Here is a 21040-nt window from a genome sequence, read left to right as displayed (position 1 = left end):
CCCTCCTCCCTGGTTCCTAACCACTTCCTTCTTCAGTCCACTTTCTAACTTCTATGTAGGGGTCTTTGAGTTCAGAGTCCCTTGCTCTGGCCTTTAAAACTCCCCCTTTATTTAGTCGTTCTTTCAACAAATACTTATTGAGCACCTTCTATGTGCGGGGCCCTGCACCAATCTCTGTAGACACAATGCTGAACCAAAGAGACATAGTTCTGCCCCACGGAGTTTACATTTTAGCAGGGGAGATGAGCAAAAGCAAAACAAAGGAGTAAACAAGACAAAATGGTCTCAAGTGTAAGAAGTGCCATGAAGTAAACAAAGGAAGGGCAGAGACAGAATCTGCTAGGGCTGGCAAGCCTTAGTTTGACTAGTGCACTTGGAGAAAGCTGTGCTCCCTGGACCGGCACCCTCCATGTCACCTGCAAACCTGCCAGAAATGGAGATTCTCAGACTGTACCCCATACCCCTGAATCAGAGACTCTGGGGATGTGCCCGGTGGTCTGTGTTTAGCAAGCCCTCCAGATGATTCTTTTTTTTTTTTTTTTTTTTAAAGATTTTATTTATTTGACAGAGAGAGATACAGCGAGAGAGGGAACACAAGCTGGGTGAGTGGGAGAGGGAGAAGCAGGCTTCCCGCGGAGCAGGGAGCCCGATGTGGGGCTCGATCCCAGGACCCTGGGATCATGACCTGAGCTGAAGGCAGATGCTTAACAACTGAGCCACCCAGGCGCCCCCCTCCAGATGATTCTGATGCCCACTCATGTTGGAGAATGACCAATTTAGGTTGCATCTACACGATGGGAAGGAGGTAGCCATATGAAAGTGTGGAGGAGAGTAAATTCCTGGCAGAGGGTGCAGAAGATCCAAGACAAGAAAGAGGTTTGCTTCTTCAGGGAAGTGAAACCAAGACTGCTTTGGCCAGAGCCAAGTGAGGGGGAAAATGACAGGAAATGATGCTAGTAATGTGAGCAAGGTCAAATCATGCAGGTTCTTATAGACCGGGGGGCGTGGTGGGGGCGAGGTTGGATTTTAGTCTAGTTAAAGGGAGAAAACACTGACGCATTTTAAGCAATATCATGCAGTGATCTGAATTACTTTTAAGATGATCTCCATTGCTGAGCCCAGAGCAGATTGGAGTAGCTTCAGAGTAGGAGTGGGGAGACCAGTTAGGAGGCTGAGGTACTGGTGCAAGCGGTAGTAGATGATGGTGCCCTGGGCTAAGGTGGTAGCCATGGAGATAGAGGTAAGAAAGTACTTCCAAGGTATGTTTCAGAGAGAAGTTCAAGAAGACTGCTAATGGTCTAAGTACAGGTGGAGAGTGGCTCTGGAATGGGGAGGGGTCACAGTTCTCCTATTTCTGTCTTGAGTATCTGGGTAGATAGAGGTGTCACTTACTGCTCTGAAGAGACAATAGGGCAGGCATGCATTCTTGGCCTTTATCTCAGACTCTCCCTAACATGTTTGGGCAGGCATCCCACTGTCAACAGCATCCGGGAGCCTATCCTCAGCGTGGCTCACTAGCTACCTCCTCAGTGCAACCAGACCCCCAAGACAGGAGCCATTGGACCGATCCCCATAAGGTCTCTATCCCTTTAGCACAGTGTCTTGTGTGCATGAGGGTTTGAGGAATACCTAAATGACTGTGTCTGCATGTAAAGCAGTGTCCTGTTGGAAAAGGATCGAGTCACTTCCCAGTCTTGTTGAGAGGTGCATACTTGTTCTCTTCACCTTAGGAAGGAGGAAAGAAGTAGAAAGAAGAGAGATAAATTGCCTGGAGCCATGAAGCAGAGACAGCCCGAGAATCCAGTGGGGGTTGAACCAAAAGAAGCAGAATATAGGAGTGGCCAGGGGCAAAGGCATAAATTAGAGAAATCGGTGGCTCAGTAGTGAGTGACCCTTTGCTCAGTCACCTACCATGAAGAGGGAACTGCAGGAGGGAATAAGAAGGAAAACAGATTTTTAAACTCTTCGTCTCCTGCTGAGAAGATGGGCTGGTTACATTAAAAGCTGCTTGTGAGCTGCTCAATCCCCGAGCCTTGCTCATGAGACTAAAGGAAACGTCACCTCCTCTCTGACACCTGTGAATAATGAGCATGTCAGTCAGTCCAGCCAGTCAGGAATCAAACCTCCAAATGTCCATGCACCTTATTGTTTATTTTTTTATTATTATTATTTTTTAAAGATTTTATTTATTTATTTGAGAGAGAGAGAATGAGAGAGAGCACGAGCGGGAAGAGGGTCAGAGGGAGAAGCAGACCCCCCGCTGAGCAGGGAGCCCGATGTGGGACTCGATCCCGGGACTCCAGGATCATGACCTGAGCTGAAGGCAGTCGCTTAACCAACTGAGCCACCCAGGCGCCCATGCACCTTATTGTTTATGCGCCATGCCTAGTACCTTGTCCCTCATTCAACCTGTCTTTTCAGAGTATGCAGGTGGCTGTATCTTCTAGCTTTAAACCTTGAAAAAGATGGTGAGATGCAGGGGATGGGGATGGGGCAGTTGTAAAGAAGACACAAAGGAGCATGGGGAGAATGGAAAGCTTGTTAACTCTGGCCCAAAGAGCCATGACCTAAGAAGGTGGGAGGTTGATCCAGCAGAATCAGCTTAACCAGGAGGGTCTTTGGGAATTTGCCTTAGAAATATGTGCAATTGACTTTGAAGACCCGTGGTTCTCAAATTAGGGGGGAGAATTTACCCCAGGGGGCATTTAGCAAAGTCTAGAGACAGTTTTGTCACAGTTGGGTGGGTAGGTGGGGGTGCTACTGGCATCTAGCTGGTGGTGGCAAAGGATGCTACTAAACATCCCACAATACACAGGAGAGCCTCCACAACGTAGAATTATCTGGACCAAAATGTCAATAGTGCTGAGGTTGAGAGATGCTGGGCTAGGCCCTGTGAGGAGAACAGAACAAGAAAGCTGTCGCCTGAAGGGGATATGGCCATCCGCATTGGGAAGGGTGCGTTGGCTGGTCTGCCATGAGAGAAACAAGATGAGGAAATTCAGTGAAACCCCAACTATAATTTCAGCTGTTTTCTGAGTCTCCCTGGCTGTCAACAAAGATTTGCTGCCCTCCATCTGTGTGCAAGGCACCAGGTGAGGTGATGTGGGAGTGCTGGGGCCTGTGCCAAACAGAAAAGTCAGAGGTAATAAGCCCAGCCCATTTATGGAGAGTCTAGGAGGCCATGATGGAAATTCTGTATTTCTCATCTGCATTGTAGAACATTGGTCAAGGTAAAATGATAATATATGCAAAGTGCCTGTACCTGGCTGACATGCTAACCAGATGCTAAATCTTCTCCTTGCCTCAGAGTTTAGCTGAAGGAGTCCAGCTTCTTCCGCCCACGGTTATGTGAATTTGGATCCCACATGTGGCCTTAGTTTCCCCCACTGTCCCCATCAATGCACAGAAGCAAATCCCCCGTCCCCTTCTCTATCTCACGAATTTTAAGGACAGTCTCCTCTAAAGTATTCCTAAGCTGCTCTAAGATAAATTTTCATGTTAAATCAAGATCCTATTCATTCTAGTTATGCTTTTCACCATTTTTACTACTTACTTATTCAATCTGCATTAATTGAGCATACACTGCATGTGAGGAACTGTCCTAGAAACTGGGGGAATTAAGTCAAAGAACGTATAATCTCCCACTTGACTGTGTTTATCACAAACAAGTGTTTGTTCATCTTCTGTCATTTGAGCCCTACCTTCATGAATTTTGTCATATTATTTAACTGATATATCTGGGCTACATCCTGAAGGAGGACAGTCATCCAGAAGAATCCCGGGGGCAAGGGAACATTTGTGGGACATTGCAGGCAGAGGGGGTGGCCTCCTCATGGCCTTCCAGGTCACTGGTCAGAGTTTGAGTGGGTCAGGGGCAAGAAATGCAGCTCCAGAAGTGAGCCAGGTCAGCTTGGAAAGGGCCTTCTATAAACTGCTGTGGAGTTCAGGTTTTGTCCCATGGTTACTGAAGATTACAGAAATATTTTAAGACAGGGAGAGCCATGATCAGATTTGTGCTTTGGAAGGATAACTCTTGAATTGAAAAGTCCAAGATTATTAGAGGAGAGACCAGTTTAGGAGGCGGCTGCCTAATCCAAACAGGAGATGATAAAGGGCCTGAATCAAGGCAGTAGCCAAAAATGGGAACTGGGTCAATAGATGTTTAGGATTTGGAATCAACAGATTTAGGTGATTCACTGGATCTAATTGAGAGTGAGTTGGAGAATGAGAAATTGAGGATGATTTCTTGGCAGATATTGGAACCTCCAAACCCAGATAGAAAATATGGGAGGGAATAAGAGCAAATCAGGATTTGCGGGGAGAGATGAGTTCAATTTCTGAGCTAGCTGGGAAGTACATTGGTTACATCCCAATGGAAACAATGTTTTGCTCAAAGCTAAAGCATCTGATGAGCAAAGGTGAGTGAGAGGGGCTGGAGATACAAAATTGGTATCACAAGCCTGATCTAAAATTGCAAGGTGTTTGAACCCGTGAGGTCACCAAGGGAGAAAGTAAAGAGTGAGAGGAGAAAGAGGGCGCAGGACTGTGCACCTGCATCTAAAGAGCCTGCAGAAGAAGGTGAACCCAGAAAAGATACTGAAGAGGATGATCAGAGAGGGAGAACAGACGGCTACTTGCAGGGAGAATTAGAGGGTCCCGATGGTTTCAGAAGGAAGGTGTGGGTTTTTATGGAAAACCACCCCACCCCCATCCTTACTCTAGATATCAGTCTTCCCTTGGAAGGCAGGGAGCAACACACACACACACACACACACACACACACACAACACAACACATGCAACGTAGAGGTTGTTGCAGAAAATGCCATTCTGGTTTTGACCAAGGGTGGCTTGGAAGCTTCAACCATAAAGAAGTGGCGGGAGAATTCCACTTTTTTTGTCCTGACAACCCTTTATCCTCACAGCATAGCGTGAGGGTCCCGTGGCCACTCGGACGACAGATGCACTTTCCCTGTAACCATTCATACCACTCATTCTGCCACCTACCCGGAGGGAGTGGAACCCTCGTAGCTACCCCAAGCCTCTCTTCCTGGTGATGGAAATTTCCATTATTGACGGGGAAACAGCAGGCTAATGGCACGGATGAATTGTAAATTTTGACAGCCCCGACAGGTAAATATTGGCTTTTCACAAACAAGTTTCTAAAAATAACCTGTCTGCTGTAGAAACTCCACAGATGGCAGCAGGGCTGCCCAAGCGTTGATTTTCCCAGGGCGCTCGGTGCAAAAAAGCACAGCTGTCAGCTTTGCTGCTCTCGTCGCGAACTCGGGCCGCCTCTGCTGCGCCTGCAGCCTGGCCCCGTCCCATCGTCCTTTGGCAGGCAGAGGCAGGGACAGGCAGAGATCAGTCACGTCAGTAACCTGCCTTCAGTGCCTTGCGCGCCAGGATGGCGAAGGGCTTTCTTAAAAAAATGCCACTTCTTCAGGTTTGGCACTTCGAAGTGGGAATGGGTCTGATACGGGGATTCATTGGCCCCTCATCATTAGAGCTGGTCCTCCTAAAAAGATCGGGTGAAGTGAGGCACAGAGTCACTCTGTGTGCCACGGGGGCTGCATTGCTAAAAATAGCGCTGGCTCTGGGCAGACGTTGGGCTGTTGTCCACGGGCACGCCATGGATGCCGACCTGAAGGGGAATGTGTGTGATGGGGAGCCATTCACACCAGTCATCTTGCTGGGGAGATTTGCCCAGTGACCATCTCGCCCCATCCAGGGAGCCAACAGGAATGTTGTAAAGACACCACTGGAAAAATACAGAGGCATTCTCATTTCTCAGATGTTGGGCTAAGGGCCCATAGCTGGAATAATTCTGACCGAAGTGATGGCATTCTAGGGATGCCCAGAAAGCTTAGTGCTAAATTGAATGCTCTATCACTGTGGCCGGACCCTAGTCTGGGGTATGCCTATAACTCCCTTCCTCCCTAATGTTTATTTTCTGCTGCTTCTTATTTCTTTGGGCTCACTGATTTAGTGCATTTTATTGTAAGCCCCTTGAAACTCTTCTGGAAGTAGACAAGGTAGAAATCAGAAGGTGAGTCAAATGATTCTAGAAGGTGTCTAAGATAGCAATAATAATCAAAAAATTACTATTTTTCTCCTTCTACAAAGGCTTGGGGAAAACAAATGATAATAATAGACACTGTGCAATTAGACAATTTGTGATAGAAAATTAGGAGGAAAAATGCTGTGGAGAAATGTGACTAAGGAGGTAATGAGGTGTCATACCCAAAGCAGAGTTGTCTGTGGTGTTTTCTTTAGCCTTATCCCCAGAGAGGAGAGCAAAGCGGACATGGGTCATAGTCATTATAAAGTATAGGATGTGTTTGCCATGCTCTGTGTTCACAGAATGAATTCCAGATTTTTTATTCCTGCTCCTGGGCAACTGATCACCATTAGCACAGTGTCCTTTGCTTTTCTAGTGCAGTTACCTTCTAGTTATAATTCCACGTTCTGAAGGAGTACTCGTTTTTTAGGGTTTGGGGCTTCAGACTTTTTCTCCTGTTTTGTCTCCATGCAGGACATCTGTGTTTTCAGTAACGGCTGTGAACCCTTTGAGCTGGGCTGTGTCCATGACTTCTGCTTCCCAAGCACTCCATAAAGTGCCCAGCGAGCCAGCGGGCAACAGATCAATGTTTGTAGACTGGAGTAGACACAGTGAGCTCTGGTTATCAGGGGAAAATAATTTCCATATTGGGGAAGAGACCAGAAAAATTTTTCATTGCTAAAATTACAGCTTGATATTCAGTAGTATAGTTGAGCAAGACACTCAGCAGAGAAAATAATGAGTCATCTTCCACTGAATCTGTAGAAGGCTGGAACATATAATCCAAGGGGCCCCAGTAGCTTTGTAATCAGACAGACTAAATTTTGAATTATGCACTCCTTCATGTAGACTGGTGGGCTCTGGCCAAGTTATTGAGTCTCGTTGAATCTCAGCTTCTCCATTTTAAAAAAGATAAATGGTAACAGTCGAATTCTTAGAATTGTGGCACCAGTGGAATGGCAGTGGAATGTCACCGTTGCAAGCAGGAACTCCGGGGCCACATTGCCAGCTTCATGTCCCTGCTCTGCCACTTACCAGCTGAGTGACCTGTAGCAGATCCCTTCACTTTTCTGTGCCGAGGTGTTTTTATTTTAAAAACGGGGAGTGTTGCTGTGTGAAATAAATAATCAATAGATGTAGAGTGCTTAGAATAGCAGTGCATCGAAGCGTTCCCTGTGTACTTGTGACAGTATCAGGAGGCACGGAGAAGGGACGCCCCGCCGCGCGTGCTCTCTTCCGCCATCTTACTATCACTCTCCTGCTTTTCTGAACAATTTCCTGATCATTTTATTCATTGTGAAACCAGCCACATTATTGTCATCTTCCTAAAGGATTGCACAGCCCTCATCTAGTACACGTGGCCGCTCTCAGAGGGGACTGGGTCAGCTTCCCCATAAAGCCAGGAAGGCAGCCTCTCGGGTCCCAGGAGAGAGAGGGGTGAGTGTTGTTATGCAGGGCTTTTGTTCCTTTTTTGTCCTTATGAAAATACGTTCTTTAATTGAAAAATAAAGTGTCAAGTGTTCCAAAAACCAAAGTAATACACATGTTTATCTAGTAAGGGGTGAATGAACTATATGGAGGCATATGATATACTTCACTTATTCGGGATGTTGATATATACTCCATTCGTTTATTGAAACTTTCTTTTTTTTTCACTATTCTTAGATTTTATTAATATTGAATTTAGTTAACATATAGTATATTATTAGTTTCAGGGGTAGAATTTAGCGATTCACCAGTTACATATAACACCCAGGGCCCATTATATCAAGTGCTCTCCTTAATGCCCATCACCCAGGCCCCACCCACCTCCCCTGTGACAACCCTCAATTTGTCCCCTATATTTAAGAGTCTCTGATGGTTTGCCTCCCTCTCTGCTTTTATCTTGTTTTTTCCTTCCCTTCCCCTGTGTCCGTCAGTTTTGTTTCTTAAATTCCACATATGAGTGAGATCAGATGGTATTTGTCTTTCTCTGACTGATTTATTTCACTTAGCATAACCCACCAGAGTTAACGGTGGGTCCTGTGCCAGGTGCTGGGGATAGAAATAGGAATAGGACTGTCTTTGCTCCCCCAAAATTCCAATTAAATTGGCAATGTCAACTAATGAAATTTGATAGCGCAAGAAGTTGGACAAGATCTGTTCATGAATGATGATCCAGGCTACCAACAGGAAGATTACAGACAAAGGCAGTTAGCCTTATGTTAGGCCTAGTGTAGTACCTTAGCTGGAACAGGGCATAACAGAGGATGTGGGAAAGGGAAGACTGCATGAATACAAACACCAATGCTACTTTGAAATTTTAAAAAAGAATTAAAGAAAAAATAAATGACCAAGAATGGGCACAATGGGGGGACTTGATGAGTGTGTTTCATTCCCATTGGCCAATTCATTGTCCTCGAACCAGGTGGTCGGTGGTGTCCCCACTGTACAGATGAAGAAACTGGAGCTCAAAGAAAATTAGGGAATAGCACTCATAGAGAGCCCCTCTGAGATGGGAATCTAGGCTCCACAGGTAGCTGCGGTCCACAGTGCACTGTCCCAGGATGCCAACTTTCTGCAACTGTGATCTGAAGGTGGTTGGTCATGATGATTTATCACTGCAAAAGCACTCTGGGATTTCTCAGTGGCAGGTGGTCGCAACCACCTTTTTCCTGCCTCCTAGGGTATCTTCTCCCCTCCTTCCTGGGAGCATCTTATCAGTTAGTATCAGTCAGTATAACTCTTGGGCTTCCTGTACTGTGTGTACGTTTTCTCAGCAAGTGTTCGTCATATGTGTAGAATTTTTCACAGAGCCTAAAATATATCCTGGCCGGGGCAGTAAACCTCCCAATTAGCATGCAATGCTATGTATGCTTTCATGTTATAATTCCTTCAGGCTAAAACACAGTGAACCCACCATCAAAGTAAGCACTTCCTTTAAGAGGAATAAATCATGCCATTTATCCAGATTTACTTCTTCATGGTGTAAATCTGTGGCTTTCGTGTAACTAAGACAATCTGTTGTCTGCAGCAAAGAAAATGCCCTCTCCATATCTCTCCAGAAATCCCCATCACACAACCTAAGCTTCCTTAGATGGTGGCAACGCCAGCCTGTCTCCTGAGAGGAAGAAAGAACCACTTTTGAGCCTGAGCACAATTTGAGGACTGTCACTTGTAATCACTTCATGTTTCTATTTCAAGGGTTGTTGACTGATGCTTTGGCAAAATCATTTTGTTTCTTCCAGATATAGCTGAGGGGTCTTAGAAGTAACATGCAGCTGCACTTCCTGGTAGAAGATGGAAGATATTCTAGATGCAGCCGAGGAGGGGGCTACTTAGTGAGTCGGGGTTGGGTACAGCTCAGTGACCTCTGCTAGTCTTTGTTCAGTGTCCCCCAGTTTGTGAACCAGTGTGTGGAGATCTGGCCTAACAGGGAGTGCTTGGAGCTATCTTACCTTAAAAATCTCTCTCTCTAAATATCTATTGATGAGATGATGACTGTATAATCCATTGGCTTTATGTGAATTACAGATTACTGTTTACCTCTGCCCCAAAAAACATTTGTTCCCTGGAATTGCCCAGCGCTAGACTAAGGTGATGCTAGCTTCCTAGCACTATTGTGAAGCTAAGGCAAATGGGGTGGAATAAACAGGGAGGCTTAGGAAACAGAGTTGAAGTCCTGCCACCTCCCAGTGGTGCAATCTTAGAGACATTGGTTAATCTCCCTGAGCTTCCATTTGCTCATCTGTGAAAAGGAGAGGAGTAAGGCCCACCTCACAGGATGTTGTAAAAGTCCAGGTCAGGGTGTTTTATAGAGTGAGGGCAGTGCCTCCGAAATGGAGAAGATGAGTTAAATCCTTTGAAAGTCCATGTTTGATCATCTACCCAGGAGTAATCACAAGACTGGAAGCCACAGAACTTTTTTCCGAGGTTTCCAGATTGCCTGAGTGGGTTTAGATTTGGCATGATATTGTAATGGCCTTTTGGACATGCCATGCCAGTTCCTCAATTTCCAAGTTGAACTGGAAATTAGTAGGTGTTGTGCCAGAGGATACAAAGTCTTACATGCCCAAATAGGTTTGTGATATCCTAGGTTTAATAAGTTAGACAGATTTAACTTACATATGCTAATATGTATAGTGAACCTCCAGGAGGGAGATAGAAGAAATGAAGTTTCTCAAAACTTTATATCACAGAATTCTTTCCTTTTTCTCATACTTCCTTTCTTTCCCCTACCCTACCCAGCATGTCATGGAACTAGTGTTACCCAGAACATGCTTTGAATGAAAAATGCAGAGACAAGGAATTCTAAAGGAACTACTCTCAACTCTTTACACCTGTGGTAGTAGAAAGGCATGGTATCATGGTATTTTGCCAAATACCAAACACTGTATAAAGTACAAATACATGACTTCTGAGTATACCACATAGGAAGTGAAAGTGATTGGAGCAATAGGCTTTTTTCCTAGATTGTCTCTGTTTAGCTGATATTTCAGAAATCAATTTATTTTTTCTAGAGCCAATATAAATAAGAGTAATGGAATTTATCCCAAGAATGTACTGTATAATTAGAAAATAACTTGGAATTTAGTTTACATTGGGTAGGGATATTTCATAAAACACATAGCTGAGGGGTCCCTGGGTGGCTCAGTCAGTTAAGCGTCTGCCTTCGGCTCAGGTTATGATCCTAGGGTCCTGGGATTGAGCCCTGCATCGGGCTCCCTGCTCATTGGGGTAGTCTGCTTCTCCCTCTGCCCCTCCCCCCACTTTTGTGCTCATTCTCTCTCTCTTTCTCTCAAATAAATAAATAAAACCTTTAAAAACAAAAACAAAAAACACATAGCTGAGGGCCAATGCCACCTCCTTCATGAAGCTCCCCTAAATTCCCTGGCTAGAAGTTGTCCTTTCTTCTCAACCTCTTACCATGCTTTACCCGTGCCTCTCCTGTGCATTTATAATTTTCCACCTCACACAAGAGCTAATCATGTACATGGATTACCTCCCCTGCTGATGAAGAAACTCCTCTTGTGGAGTGCTTCTTAGAGCTTCACAATGTCTAGCAGAGAGTTTGCATGTGCTAGACACTCAGATGATTGACTCGATGAGAGAGTTTCTTGTATTTCCCTAAGATTATTTATTTACTTTTATGATTGTTGTTAGCTAATATTTATTGAACATCTACTATGTGCTAAGCACTTTGCATTGATTATTTCATTTAATAATCACAACAAAACTCTGAGGTAGATACTTTTTTCCCTAAGTCTATAAATAAAAAACTGAGGCTTTAAGAAATTATAAATAACTTGCCCAGTATCAGAACCAGTATCCAAACTATGGGTGTCCCTTGCCCAAACCTGTGTTGCAGATCATTAAGCATCATCCTCTCTGGGGCAAAAGAATAGACAAATACTCACAGTCCAAAAAAGCAGCCTTTGTGGTTCCCCATTATCTTTAAACTCCAGTGTAGAGATAATCACATCCAGAAATTAAAGACTTGTAGGCCACCAGCCAATTGCTTTTTCTCCTACAGTTTGAGTGTGGAAGGTTCCTGTTGGCCTGCTCTGTCTGAGGTTGCTTTCACCAGATTTGCCCTGCTGTGACTGTAAGCCCTTGTTAAGTTTGGGTTAATTGCCAATTTAGGCAGTGTTCTCCTTTAGAAAATCCCTCCAGAGAGAATGGCCTCAGAACTGGGAAATGGTTGTCTATTTGCTCTCCACTTGCCCAGCTGCTAATGGGGTTAGGAAGATGCCAACAGCATATGCCACTCCAGATTCTTCTCATTTACAAAGTCTTGATAATTTCCACATCCAATGACTCCCCGCCTATTGCCACCTGTGGAGTCAGGATGTCAAACTAACCACTATTTACTGGACACATGACCCATGTAAGGATAGGGTAGTACTGTGAACTCATTCACACTCATTTTGATTCTTCTGCCTGTTTGCTTTTGCTAGAGCCGTACAGTATGGGGGAAAAGACAGGAGATTTGAGTTCTCACTCTAGATCAGATGCCACTCCATGCATGCCATGGGCAAGCCACTTGGACCCTCTGGCTCCTAGTCTCCTCAGCTCGTCCTCAGCAGGTTGGGCTGTCACACTTCCTGTTCTCTCTTTCTTGGCCTGGCTTTCTCAGAGTGAGTGCAGCTCCCCGGGGAAATGGTTTATCTGGAATCTGAATGGGGTTAGGGACCCTTGTATGCATATGGAACAGTCAAGAACTATCCCAGTATCACTGATATGTTTTATTTACTCCTTCATATCTGAGAAAGTTCAGAAAACACAATTCTTTTTAAGTTAATGAAATCAAAACAGAAATCTAAGTTGGAGTGGGATTTATGCTCTGTAGACTTTTACTTGCAGAAGGTGAAACATTCAGAGATAACAGGTAGAGTCATTCTAAGGGTGCTTCCCCTAATCCCCACACACCTGACTGGGTCAGGTTATAGATCAGGTATAAGTTCTCTGTCTCTGGTAAGGGACTGAGTCTTTGACCTAGATATGATATAGCCAGGAAGTCAACAAAGTCCTTTCTGAGACTCATGCCCAATGTACAATTATACCCGCAAAGAGGTGATTTATAGGTCAATTTGCATTTTTTAAAGTAGCTTTAAAAAATTATACAGGTAGGAGCACCTGGGTGGCACAGTCGGTTGGGCCTCCGACTCTTGATTTCGGCTCAGGTCATGATCTCAGGGTCGTGGGATTGAGCCTCACATCTGGCTCCGTGCTCAGCATGGAGTCTGCTTGGGATTATCTCTCCCTCTCCCTCTGCCCCTCCCACTCATGCAATCTTTCTCTCTCACTGTCTAAAGTGGATAAATAAATCTTTTTTAAAAAATTATACGGGTAAACACATGTTCTTTTTTTAAAAATTGACAATATCTATTATTTTTTGAACCAATAGAATTTTTTAAAAATGAACATTACTGAACAGCATTCCCTCCCTCATGGAGCTTACATTCTAGGTGGCCATTGATAACTAAGGTAAAAAAGCAGCATTTGCCTATCCAAAAACATAGCATCCAAAATGAAGCAACTGCAGTAAAGGCCCTCTCACCCCATGCAGGTGGGTCTGGCAGCTAATTAGTTAATTAAAAAAAAAAAAACATGAAAATGATTATGGTTAATCCTAACATGACATTTGTGTACCTTCAATATTTTAACATGTTCACTCCCCAATTTTTTTCCATGTAAGAACAAAGCATTCCTTAGATTTGCTGATTAGAGTTTTTAATGGCCAATAAACCATACCTAAAAGTCACCATCTGCAATTTTCAGTTCTAGTTTACTTAAAATGGAATGAGATCTTGAAGGCACTTAGGAAACCATCTAAGTACAGAATCTTCTAGTCTTTTGTGGTTGACCCACCCACACCTGGTTTGCCAGCAGTTTTTATTTTGTTTTAGCAACTTTATTTTCTCCAGTGTTCCAAAGCATGCAACTTAGAGCATTTTCTTTTCACACTTACATTTCATCAGTGTATATAATCTGCAACCAAATTACGTAATTACACTAACAAGACAAACTGGCAGAAACAGGTTTGAAAACAGACTCCAAAATCTCACATCTCAAGTGGCGGAAACAGAAACACCAGGGGCACAGCTCATAGAGTCAGTTTGGGAATCAGTCGCTATATTTTACAGAAAGGATGGAGAACATTTCTTAATTTGGCAAGTCAGCTGTGTGGCCATCATTCAAGAGAACTCCTACTGTACTTCCGAATGTGGTGGTAAGCACCCATAATTTGCATTCCCTACAACAGTGTTTCTCAGCCAAGTGCTGTGGAATGTGGTTCCTCGGGGGTAAGCCGGGGTCATAAGAGAGAGTTGGCAGCCAGTCTGCATCACCCCAGTTCCTTAAACTGTAGGAGCTGTACTTTTATCTATTTTATACATCTGGCTACTTCATTTAATTTTGTTTAAAAAAAAAGATTGGGAGAATGGTCATACCTTTATAAAGGGATATTAGGATGCTTTTAGAAAGAATATGTTACACATTTAGCTGCCTGGCCTAAACGATCATAGGTAGAGGACACCTGATAACATTTGTAAGTCTTTTAAAAAGATAGGTGATTTACTGGGGCGCCTGGGTGGCTCAGTCGTTAAGCGTCTGCCTTCAGCTCAGGTCATGATCCCAGGGTCCTGGGATCGAGCCCCGCGTCGGGCTCCCTGCTCCGTGGGAAGCCTGCTTCTCCCTCTCACACTCCCCTTGCTTGTGTTCCCTCTCTCGCTGCCTCTCTCTCTGTCAAATAAATAAATAAAATCTTTAAAAAAAAAAAAAAAAAAGATAGGTGATTTACAATGTCTGGTTTCCATCTGATTTCTTAGTATTTCTGAATAGGCACTTTCTTTATTTCCTTGAGCTGCCATAACAAAGTACCACAAACCAGGTGGCTTAAGACAGCAGAAATTTATTATCTCACAATTCTGAAGCCTAGAAGTCCAAATAAGGTGTCAACAGGGCCATGCTCCTTCTGAAACCTTCCTTTCCTCGTGGTGGTTTGTTGGTAGTTCTTGCTGTTCCTCGCTTACAGCTGTGTAACACCAATCTCTGCCTTTGTCATCACATGACCTTCTTTCTCTTTGTGTGTCTGTGTCTTTGCACTGCCGTCTCCTCATTAGAAAACCGGTTATTTGGGGTTAGGAGCCCACCCTACTGCAGTATGACCTCATCTTAACTCATTACATTGGCAATAACCCCATTTCCAAGTAGGGTCACATGCTGAGGTACTGACTTTAGGACTTTGACATATTTTTGGAGGGGGATACAATTCAAGTCGTAACTGGCATTAAGGGTCCTCTGGATATTGCTCTTACTGCCCGCAGCACCCTCAATTTCTAGAAACTGCCAGTGAGTAAAACAAAGCCTCTCAACATTTGTAATGCCAGAGATGTCCCTGTGCTTGAACAAAACTGAAATAGATCCTCTGGGAGAATCCCTTAATTGAGATGAGGCAGTGTTGCCAGAAACGATACTCCAGTGAGAGGAGCTATCATGTTTTGAGTGCTTAGTCTGTACTTAGTTCTATGCTCAACTAGAACTATCTAGTTGATTGTTCACACATCTCTTATTTTTTTATTTATCTCCCCCCAAAGTCTACTATATATCTGTATTATTTTATATACTTTAATTTGTAAGTAATGGAAAACTTACAATTTTTAATCATCTTTAACAAGAAAATTGGCTCATATAACTAGAAGGTAGAAATAATACGGACTTCAGGGCTGGCTTAATCCAGGGGCTTCATTTTTCTGCGATTCCCTGGGGCTCTGCCCTCCTCTGTGTGGCAGCTTTAGTGACGGACATAGCACACCACAGTAGCCAGTGAAGGAGAGAGGGGTCACATTAGGACATGACCTCAGAGGAAGCAAGAACATCCCTAGAAGCACCCATTCAACCCTCTGCTTATCTCCTTGGCTTGAATTTGAGCACACAGCCAGTTCTGAAAAGGACGGGTTATACTCAGACCAAGCAGATCTGCGTCTGGAAGCGGGATTAGGATTTACTCAGGCTCAAGGACTGCCCAGAGGATAGACAGACACATGAATAAAAAGTAGGAGGAAGAAGGAAGGCAACCATTAGGTAAGCCACCACCAACCGCCCACCTCAGCAGGCCCTGTGTACAGATGAAATCTCTCAGATTTAGGGAAGTTAATCCCTTCTTTCCAGAATCACACAGCTGGTGAGGGTTAGGCAGACATTCAGCACCAAATGCCTCTGACTTTCTCATCTAGCATGCCATCACCCATTCTCTTACTGGAGTGATGAAGCACTTCCTATGCTTTTTGGAGTAGTTCCTTAGGCTCCACTTCTTAGAAACTTTGTTCCACACCCTTGACCGTGTACTTTCTAATACGAGCACCAAGAGCCTCATAATGTGGAGTGTTTCTGTGAGTGAAAAATGTTGTTGAGGTGTTGAGTGTCAAGAGAGAATTCTGGGAGTGCTTGTGCTGGGGGGATGGATTCCCACCTCGTAGACGGCCTCAGTAGGGCCACTGAACTGTTAGCCACACTTTGTGCTTTAATGCACTATGATCAAGATATCAGGGAGGCTGGCTCCCTGAGTAAGGATATCAGGAGAGAAAATGGACTCCCCGCAACTTTGCAGTTAGGCTAATTAGGTACTTTTTTAGAAGAGACAGAGCAGTACCTCAATAAGTTCTCAGGAGAAGCTTGCAGTGGTGGTGTTGACTATGGTTGAGCAGGAACAGGAAACTCCAAGATGGAAGAACAGAAACTTTCTTGCATGCCTGGCATCTCACTCCGGTGATGAGAAATGGGGGAAGATTTTCCTCACACTCAGACCTTGGGGACAACCTGGGTTTTTGGCTCTATCCCCTTACTTGAACTACTTCTGTGAGTTTTCTTTAGAATTTATCTGGCCCTTAAGTATTTGAAGTTTTTTCTAGGGTCTCCAGTGGAGGATTGCAAAATTGAGAAGTTTTTCAAGGACATTTCCTCTCGTGAGCATCTGTATTGTTGAGGAGAAAAAAAATTATTTTGCCCATTATTAACCTTCATGGTAATTGTTTCTTTTTCATCTCCTAATCATCAAAAGCACATGTTCATTTCCATTTCAATCATTTCAATTAGTTGTATCCAAAGCAGAAATAATCCCAATGTTATTAATTTGTGTGCTGCCCAAAAGGAAACAGCTCGCAGCCTTCCCTAGCCATGTCCAAAGGTTCTCTTCCCCCTCCAGGTTTGGTTTCCCAGGTGTGTGCAGTGATGGACATCCTGTGAATACTGTTAAGCCTGTGCCCTTCCCTACCTGCAATTTCTAATGCAAAGGCAGATGTCCTCTCAGACCACTCTGGCTCCTGAGCTAATTGGAAAAGTACTTCAGCAGCCTCGGTCCTACTGTGTAGGTTGGGAGACAGACTGAATTAAATTTGCACATAATAAGCCTGATTTGCAAAATGCCAGAAATGTGACTAGCCCAGTTCTCCACAGTGTTTGTCCCTTGCTGGTTTGGCCTAATCTCTTTAAGACCTTACTCCTGCTTCCTGGTGCTACGTATTTCCCCTAGGAGTGAGACCCGCCCTCAACCCAGCCTCCTTGGCTTCAGTCCCACAGGGCTCTCTCCAGCCCCCTACCCATCCAAAGCCCCTGGGATCCAGCCAGGAGAACTAGATCAGCATATTTCAAACATTTCCACAGCCAAAACCCTTCTTTCAAAAAAAAAAAAAAAAAAGCCAAGGGGAAGCTCAGTTAATAATAGAGATAAAAGCAGAGCCGTTCTTACTCCAATGGGAGGGGACAACTTGAACTCTTGGCCTTTGGTCTTCTGAGATGGAATCCCTCATGTCTTTTGAACACAGTGTAGAAATCACAGACCTGGAAGCACAAGATCACTGCTTGTCTAGCTGGGACCCTCAGCTGCCCCTGCATTCTGCCCTGTAGCTCCCTGCCCTCCCTGCCTAGCAGTTGGAGACCCCAAACCTCCCCAAGTTCATGTGCCTGGAAGAGTGTCATGGAATTGCCCTTCTTCCCACAGAGATCCAGCTCTTGCATGCGGAAGAGCTTTGCCCTTATCCTATTGCCCTGGTTCTGGATCTCTCTCCTCCCAAGGACTTGTGTTGATCACATGCCTCTCACTGTAGCTCACCCAAGCCCAAGAAATATTTCACTGAAAGCTTTTTAAAGTGTGTGTGGATAGACAAGCTTGGGTCACTGTTGCTCATACGATTATGGTTTCACCACTAATTTCTCACCTTGGAGGGTTGGTGAGAACCCATGTTCCAAGAGAAAAGCATAGAGTTAGAGTCCTCCCAGTTCTTCAACTAGAAACTGCCTGGTCTTCCTAGAAAAAAGTGACTAGTCATTCCTACGTGGGGTGCGCCCTGGACCAGACAGATTGGTATCCTTGAAAATGCCACAGTTGCACCCTGTTCCTGTAAAGTTTTAGCTACACAGAGTCTGTGACACTGTGACTAGTCCCTTCTAAGCAAGCGTGGACTACAGTCACTCCCAGCCTTCAGCCTGTGAGAGGCATAAAAGGTCCTTTCCAGCCCCATATGCTCTGAGCTGCTTTGAGGCAGGGGTTACCTCGGTGAGCCTCTCTGGGTTGCTATAAAGAGCAAGACTGATTCTTCTTGTCCTTTCAAGGCCAATCCAAACAAAATTCCTGAGCCCTGGCTGGAGCACCACTGTCTCTGTCGCCTGCAGGAGGAACCCTGAGGCGTCACACAGGCATTTCCCATTCATCTGCCAAGTCAACAGATATTTACAGAGCCTTTTCTGTGCTGGCACCGAGCATGATGTGGGGCACTCCGAGGTGAATGGAGCACACAGGAGAATGTTGTCGAGTTACTCAGCAGGCTGAAGAGTTATAGGGAACCTTTATCTTGGAAACATCCAAGAGCTTGTTGGGTGTTTGAGGCCTAGAAAAAAGAACAAAATCAGCTCTTGTCCTTGTGCTCTATCTCTGCTCTCTGGATCTTCTCAGCCCGTTCTTTCTCCCCGGCCAACAAAAATATATACCCGTAGAACCTTCCAGCTGTGTCTCACTTAGTATTTCCTTAGCACTCTAGCCTCCCACCCTGTGCCCCTACAAGAGTAAGCACGGGCCACCCTTCTCCAAATTACGAAGTCTTTCAATTCATGGGGTCTGAATTAATAGCATTTTTTATCCTGCATTTCAAGATTCCATTAGAAAGTAGTCCCAGCACGCTTTTTTCACCTCTGTCCATGAATCTGGGAGTGACAGGAGGGCATCAGGCATATTGCTCTCTGTTACCATTTACCACCCAATCCTTGAATTGATTTTCACTTGTCTCCCAGTTAATCAGAGATCTCCTGGAGGGAAGAAAAGAAGGAAACTAATACTTCTAGCTAAAGATACTGAGCCAAGAACTGTGTGGAAATTCTCTCTCATGCATTGACAGGGGCCACGTTTTATTAAACTGTGTCTAATAGTGCCTTGCCTGCCTCCTAACACATGCACGATAAATGTTTAACGAATCAATGAATGAGATTTACCTTCTAAAGAGCAGGTCATCTTATATTTCAGCGCATGTTTGCCACCTGAGCCCATGCAATTTCTTCTGTATAATATCTGGTTACCTGAAACAATACCTTGTATTAGACAGAGCTTTCTGATGGTCGCTCACATCTTTAAAGAGAGACACATATATACACAAAAATCCCTGGCACATAAAATTTGCTCAATTACTATTTGATACCTACAGATGGTCCTTAAAAAGAATTCTGTGAGATACGTAATGCCATTCTCCTTTTCATGGAGGTAATTGTGTGTGTGCCCAAGGTCACATAGCTTGTGTTTTCGATTTGTGTTTCAGTTACATGTATTGAGGACCTACTATGTGTTGGGTGCTGTCCGTGTGTTTGCAATATAATCCTACAACTCTGTAGAGTCTATAGTAGTGTTGTGATTGGGGAGATTATGAAACTGAGGCCCTGAGAAGATAAATGAGTTTTACTTAAGGCCACAAATTCATACATGACAGGCCCCTTTCCCAAGAGCACTCATGACAACTCAGGCAGCCAGTCCTGGTCCTAGGAGATTGACCCTCTTGTATGAATCCCAGAAAGCCACCTTACATGTTCTAAAGGAAACACTTCTCTCTCCAAATTTGCACCCACTTTTCTTACTATAAGTTGGCACTCAGTAGTGTGATCATGGCCAAAATTTCCATCTTATTCAAATTTTGCATTATTTAAGACTCAATGTATCAACTATAAAATTGATGCTAATGGATCAAGGCAATAGGAAAGCCCATTTCCATTCTGACCTTTTTCAATGGACTAATAACATGATAAGGATGGAGATGGAGAGAAAGAAACTAAAAGTACCCATAATCTCACCTCTCAAGTAAGAATTCTGTCTGAAAAGTCACTGAATTCGTCTGCATGCCCTCATTATACAGTAGAGGAAGGAAACCTTTACCACTCTAGAGAATACTCTCTGGCTTTTTTTTTTAACACTTGCCTGATTGGGAAACAGCTGAAATTGCAAATACGACATGGTTGGAATGATAGACTCTCTCAGTGAGAGCAGAAAACGGAGCCAAGTTTACTTAAATTAGGTACCTTAGCATGCCCTGTAGAAGATGATTTTATCCTATTTTAGGGGGTATTTCAGTTATGGCTTACTCTTATAAGGAGCAATGCCCCAGAACACAGGAGTGAGTAACGGAGCACAGTGTGTGGCTTGGGAGATTTCCCACTAAATACGACTCAGCAAATTAAAGGCATAAGTAATTTTAATGACAGCATAAGAGAAACGAACCTTCAAAGGTTAGGAAATTTTAGCTTTAACTTGGGAGAATTGCACACAGGTAGGCTTTAAACTCTTTCTATCTTAAAAAAGCACCTTTTAAAATATTACAATATATGCCTGTGGAATAAAATTTGTTGAATCTGTAATTTGGAAGCAAAATACAGCTTTTGAACTTCTAACATTGGCCTGCTATTGATATTAACAAGACTTCCTCGGGCCCCAAATAGCCCACTTAGCATTTTTATACACATCCGGGGCCATGGCTACTCCCTGGTCAATGGCAACTGGCCTGAGGGCTGGGGGATCTTATGCAACAGGATGATCAGTTCAGTAGTAAAATAGTGAGAGAGTTCATGGCTGCTCACTGACTGGATGTGTTTCTCACCTCTCTTTGCATTGGGTTGACCAGTTCTCCTCACAGCAGGGACGCTACTTAATGAGCAACATAATCCCCAAACATAATTTAGGCCCTTTTGGAGTTGCATTATTTCGTTAGGCCACTTGGATCTATTCATTTTCTCAGTTGCTCCCAAAGGGGTGTGCAAAGCTGCTGAACCTCCTTACTTACACTTTGGGAGTAACTCATTGACCAGACAAGCTTTGGCCCACATGCAGGGGACTCACCCTGGAAGCAATGTTTTTCAAGTGCATTTGGAAGCCAAAACAATGGATTTGGCTATCGTAGACTTTAATATTTAATATTTTAGTACACCCTGCCAGCTACTTTTATATTGTTCTTCTACAGTGATTTTAAGA

The 21040-nt window shown here is 44.1% G+C and overlaps 1 protein-coding gene across 5 annotated transcripts in view; it reads left to right on the top strand.

The window, feature by feature from the left end:
* The window catches only part of ELMO1 (engulfment and cell motility 1), a 512699-nt gene that overhangs the window by 415412 nt on the left and 76247 nt on the right, over window positions 1-21040 (top strand). The gene's annotated exons all lie outside the window — the stretch shown is intronic.

The sequence above is a fragment of the Halichoerus grypus genome, chromosome 12 (assembly GCF_964656455.1).
Source record: "Halichoerus grypus chromosome 12, mHalGry1.hap1.1, whole genome shotgun sequence".
Lineage (NCBI taxonomy): Eukaryota > Metazoa > Chordata > Mammalia > Carnivora > Phocidae > Halichoerus > Halichoerus grypus.
Note: the sequence above shows the minus strand (reverse complement) of the source record. Positions and strands in the feature narration are given on the sequence as shown.